Source organism: Ailuropoda melanoleuca, chromosome 6, assembly GCF_002007445.2.
Source record: "Ailuropoda melanoleuca isolate Jingjing chromosome 6, ASM200744v2, whole genome shotgun sequence".
Taxonomy (NCBI): Eukaryota; Metazoa; Chordata; class Mammalia; order Carnivora; family Ursidae; genus Ailuropoda; species Ailuropoda melanoleuca.
This window is the reverse complement of record NC_048223.1, coordinates 74190101-74196346: the sequence shown is the minus strand read 5'-3', so window position 1 is coordinate 74196346 and position 6246 is coordinate 74190101.

Here is a 6246-nt window from a genome sequence, read left to right as displayed (position 1 = left end):
CAGAATGTGGAGCAGAGTCAAAGCCAATCTGTAGCCTGGACATGTAATCTGAGAAAGAAATGAATGTAGTGAGATTTCGGGGGAGGGAGGACTGTCTGCTAATACAACATTAACTAGAAAAAGCTGACTAATAGAATAATTGGTGCAAGTTGCAGAATGCTGTCCTTAAGTATGTGCCATTGCTTCCCGGTGGCAGGCAGCAAGTGGTGTGGCCTTTGGTCATTTAGAAGGCAGATTACATACCAAGTAGCTTGTGAGTTTAGGCAAAAAGGTTGGGGAACAGATTGCTGTGAGTGTGCCTTGGTTGTTTTTAGCTGCCTTTGACAGGCTGCTACAAGAAAGAGATGAACTCAGAAAAGAATTGACTGTTTTGTAAGCAGATTAAAACTCAGCCTTGGGACAGAGACCAGATCAGCAGTGGTTGTTGCGAGTCTTTTGCTGGATAAAGTGACCCAGGGAAAATCGACTTAAGAGCTTGGCTCTCCAATGGAGGCTTGGTAAGTTCAAGTTCCCTTGGCAGTGATACCTAGAGAGAGAGGTATGTCTGGAAAAGAATTATAGGTGTGGTAATGGGCACATAGAGCTGACTAGAAGTGGGTCAAATGCTACTCAACATGTAAAAAGAGGTGCGCAGCCAAGACACATCAGCTTGGGTTAAAAGGTGTGATTGCTGGAGACCAACATATGGGCTCCCAAATTTCTGTGCACAGGAGGGAAGGTGAGAAAGTTGCTCAGCCCCCAATCAGCCACAAGTTAGGAAGAACATGGGCTACTCCCAGGGACCCGACCTGGAGCTTAAAGAATGTTTCCTAAACCCAGCAGGATTTGGGAATTCTAAGAACCAGTGATGGTTGTGAGTCTCTCATCCTTTTTTTGATGAATAGAAGTGTTTATTCAATGTTTATTCTGTCTTTGTTCAACCATCTCATATTAGGTATAGATGTGGGGGGCAGTAGAAAACATGTGTTTGTCTTTAAGTTCATTAGTCTCTGGATCAAGAGGAGCCATATCTGGACATAATGCAGAGACTATCATATTAAACTTTGTCCCTCGAGTCATGATTGGTTGAAACTTTTGGGTGTCACTCTTTGTAGGAAGAGTGAGTATATTTTTCATGCAAAAAGGAGAGAAATGAGTGTTTATGACCAGAAGGTAGACTGTGATAAGAGAATTTTATTTTTACTATTTATTTGCTTCTTTTCCTGTAGAATTATACAGCCCTCAACATGGTTACCCGTTTGCATTGTCTGCTACAGGAGGAATATATTGCCATAACCCGTTGGCATCAGGCAAGGTCATATGACTTGCTTTAGTTAATTGAATGTGAGTGGAAGGGACATACGCCATTTCCAAGCAAAAGCTTAAGAGCCACTGTGTGGTTTGGCCAATGTTTCCCCCTCTGCTTGGTCTTGTTAGGGGAGGCTGGGGGATGCGACTTCAGCCTCAGTCTGCAACTGAGAAGGCACATGGGGCAGAGCCACAGGTGACTCACAGCACCACCGTGAAACGTGAACGAGAAATAAATGTTCATTCTTGCAAGCAACCGAGATTTTTTATATTGTTTATTACAGCAGCGTAACTAGTCAAAATTGACTAATACAGTTGGCTTCCATCAGGGCCCAACCAATGGGAAACACCGGCAGGAGATGGGAGGATGTAAGGAAGGGAAAGAATACGGCTCCCCTCCCTTCCCCAGGCAGCATCTCCAGCAGCAACTCTATCCCCAGATAGGCAGGCCCACTGGGCTTCCAGTTCCTGACCATGGGCCCTGAGCTCCTCCCTTTGGGTGACGCTGCCTCACCCTCCCTTCTGGTCCCTCTAGAATTCTTGCTGTCGCTAATCTGTATTTGGCTTCTCAGCTCTTCTATGACTTATTGACTGACTCTCTGTGTTAAAGTCCCTTGGTTTAAACACTTTGAGTAGTTTTGGTCCAGTCAGACTCTATCTAATATATCATCCTATGTATAAATTTTGGAGTAACTACTGATCACCGATGTCTCAAACTTTGTGTGATTTTTAAAAAAAGAAAGATACATTTGATTGTATGTTTTTTTTTTAAAGATTTTATTTATTTATTCGACAGAGATAGAGATAGCCAGTGAGAGAGGGAACACAAGCACGGGGAGTGGGAGAGGAAGAAGCAGGCTCATAGCGGAGGAGCCTGATGTGGGGCTCGATCCCATAATGCCGGGATCACGCTCTGAGCCGAAGGCAGACGCTTAACCGCTGTGCCACCCAGGCGCCCCTGATTGTATATTTTTTAAACCATTGTCACTGTTTAAAATTTTTTAAAATTTAAATTCAATTAGCCAACATATAGCACATCATTAATTTCAGATGTAGTGTTCAGTAATTTAGCAGTAGTGCTTATCACATCATGTGCCCTCCTTAATGCCCATCACCCAGTTACCCCATGCCCATTGTCACCATTTTTAAGTGTACAGTCCAGTGGCTATAAGTACATTCACATTGTTGTACAGCCATCACTAGCATTCACCTCAAGACCTTTTTCTCTTCCCAAATGGAAACTCCATAACCATTAAACAATATCTCGCCATTCCCTCTTTCCCCCAGGCCCTGGCAACCACCGTTCTACTTTCTGTGTCTGTGAATTTGACTACTCTACGTACTTTATGCAAGTGGAATTACACAGTATTTGTCCTTTTGTGACTGACTTATTTCGCTGAGCATACTGTCTTCAAGGTTCATCCATGTTGTAGCATGTGTCAGAATTTCCTTCCTTTTTCAAGCAATCAGTCCCTCGTCTTCCACTCCATCCAACTAACGACCAGTTCCATTGATTCTACCATAAACATGGCTCCATCATTGCTCTTCTCTTTTGCCACCCACACCCAGGGCCCGGTCAGCATCTTTAACCTCGGCCACTATAGCAGCCTCCTCCTGGGTCTCCCGCCTCTAGTCTCGTTAAAACTTTAATCCAGGAGTGCCTGGGTGGCTCAGTCATTGGGCGTCTGTCTTCGGCTCAGGACGTGATCCCGGTGGTCTGGGATCGAGCCCCACATCAGGCTCCTTTGCTGGGAGCCTGCTTCTTCCTCTCTCACTCCCCCTGCTTGTGTTCCCTCTCTCGCTGGCTGTCTCTCTCCCTGTCAAATAAATAAATAAAAATCTTTAAAAAAACCAAAAAACCAAAAACAAACATTAATCCAGGCTCTAAGCTGCTAACAGAGCCACTTTCTAAAGCAATTCTGACTGTGTCCCTTTCCTGCTAAAAAACTCTTAAGTTGCCCATTGCTTTTAGGGAAAAGTTCAAATCCTACATTATGCCTTCCAAGGACCTCCACCAATTAACCCTGACCTACTTCTCTGGTCTCTTCTCTTAATAATCCCTTTCTGGCTTCTGCCTTCTCCTCTTCATCTTATTAACCTCTTCTCTGCCTTCCGGTCAGAGGTTAAGGCTCACTTCCTTGAAGGAGCTCTCTGGTCCCATAATGCAATGCCCTGTACTTACTCTATCACTCTACTGATCAGAATTTATTGTAATTATTTGCTGAAGTCTGCCTTCCCTTTGGACTATAGCTTCTTTGAGGGCCAAAACCATGTCTTTCTTTTTTCTTCTTCTTTTTTTTTAAGATTTTATTTATTTATTTGAGAGAAAGACAGAGAGAGTGAGAGAGAGAGCACAAGCGGAGTGAGGGGCAAAGGGAGAAGCTGACTGACTCCCTGCTGAGCAGGGAGCCCTTGATTCTGGGACTTGGGGATCATGACCTGAGCCGAAGGCAGATGCTTAACCAACTGAGCCACCCAGGCGCCCCAAGACCATGTCTTTCTAAATGCTACATCCCTACCACCTAGCAGAGACAATGACCACAATAAGTGCTGTAGATATGAAAGTTTTCTTGTTACAGGAGCTGTAGGTGGTAGTTGACACCAAATGTATACATGAGATAATCTAGGGGGAGGGTAACTCTAGAGACAGAGAACATAAGAAGTAAGAAAGACAATGCTGATTAAGATGAAGAGATGAAGACAAAGCTAAGGGGGAGAATGAGAAATGAGTGGCCAGAGAAGTGGCAGAAATGTCAGAAGAGAATGCGGTCAGAAGCCAAAGAAGAGAGACCATCAGAAAATTGGAGGCACCCACAAGCGCCACCCACAGCAAAGAGGACAGGATACAGACTGAAAAGAAGTGCCACTGGAGTTGTTACAGAGCAAGAAAGATAATGTTTGGCAGTAGCTGGGTTTATCCTTTGTCAAACTACTATACTTAAGAAGGTATTGTCCACCTCCTTTTCATTAATTCCTCTATCCATTAGCCCAGCAAAAATTCATTAAACATCTAGCACAGTACTGCGCTAGGCCCCAGGGAGACATGAGAAACAGAACAACACCCACTTGAGCCTACGGATCTCACCACCACTGACTGCAAGGGAAAGTTCCAAAGCACTGACTTATGGCCCGGCAAAGCCAGGACGTGGCATTTTATTGGAGTTGATACTAGCTGGCTTTCCTAACAAACTCGATGAAATAAAAGTTGGTGTGCAAGTCCAGAGGTTGACAAGACTTTGTTATCTTGCTCTGAGCTGGCAGGAGGCAAAAGGGAAAGTGTCCGTAGTACACAATTGCATCATTTCCATCTGTTCGTAAGTCAGCCACAGACAAGATTCTGGGTTTTTCCAAAAGGCTAGTTCCTGTGCTCAAAGGCAGAAAACTGATAAGAGCAACTCAATCCAAAGAGCATCCCCTTAAGAAACTCCCTGAACTTAATCCTACTTAGTGTTCACTCTGCAGAGACTCCCTTAACTTCCAGTAATACATTGTATTACTGACTAAATTCCTGCTTGACTCTTTTTTTGCCTGCCCTGTGTTCCAACACAGTAAAACAGTGTGGAGTACTGTTCAAAAGGTCAATGAGTCATGGCCTTCTGAAAATTAATGGGAGTCTGGATGGAGACAAGAGAGGAATAGTCTTTCTATCTAACTCATTAGGTAATTATCTTACTAAGTTTTCATTTAATACAGGGATCATCTCATTTTCCATAGTAGACTTTGAAAAAAAAAAGTTTAAATTAAAATATCTTCAAAGCATATTATCTTTGGGGCGCCTGGGTGGCTCAGTTAGTTAAGCGTCTAACTTTTGATTATAGCTCAGGTCATAATCTCATTGCCCTGGGATCCAGCCCTGCGTTGGGGTCTGCACTTAGTGGGAGTTCTGCTTGAGGATTTTCTCTCTCCCTCTACCCCCCACCCCTCTCTTTCTCACTCTCTCAAAAACAAATAAATCTTGAAAAAAAATTCACATTATCTTTAATGCCTGAGAAAAACAAGATCTTTTAAGGGAACGCAGCCCATCAAAGTAGGCATTCTTTGAAATATTCATTAGTATATAATCAAATTAGTGAATAATCAGTTCCTAATTTATAATTTGGATTTTGAAATACACTTAATTTTTTTAAGGTTTTATTTATTTATTTATGAGAGAGAGCAAGGGAGAGAGAGCAAGAGCCAGGGGTAAGGGCAGAGAGGGAGAAGCAGACTCTCCGCTGAGTGGGGAGCTGGATTCCAGGACCCTGGTGTCATGACATGAGCTGAAGGCAGACACTTAACCGACTGAGTCACTCGAGGCCCCTGAAATACGCTTAAAATACACACACACACACACACACACACACACACACACACACACACACACACACAGGATTGGGGAAGTAACTGATGCAATTAACTAACAACAGCCTCAATCAGACTTTAGCTGTTGGGGTCTGTCCTGACTCAATAAACAGAAGTTGAAAAACAAGCTCCAAGGAACTTATGCCTGAGAGAAATGTGCTCAGGGGACTCTGAATGCATGCCTGTACCTTCCCAATGCTTACAACTGAAAAGTCCCTGGGGACTCGGGGTGGGTTGAGCAAGGAGGGGGCAGACTGAATTCTCCTTCACTGGGGAGGGTAGAAATAACAAGTCATACTTCCGTAGTGTTTACAACGAGCCAGGCTCTTCCTCCGACTCTTGACATGTATCAACTCAGTTATTCGTCCCAGCAACCCATAATAGTGACTATTACTATCGCCATTTCCCAAGATGAGAAACTGAGTCAGAAAGGTTAGCAGCGATTTGCCCGCTGTCCTACACTAGAAAGTGGTAGAGCTGCTTACTCACCTGGTAGCCATTGTTGGGGGGTGCTCAGTAATTTGCCTCAAATTCGCTTAAAAACGCACACCTTTAAGATCAAAGGTAGGGTCCGCCTGGTGAAGCAGGTGACTTCGGAATTCCTTTTTTTTTTTTTTT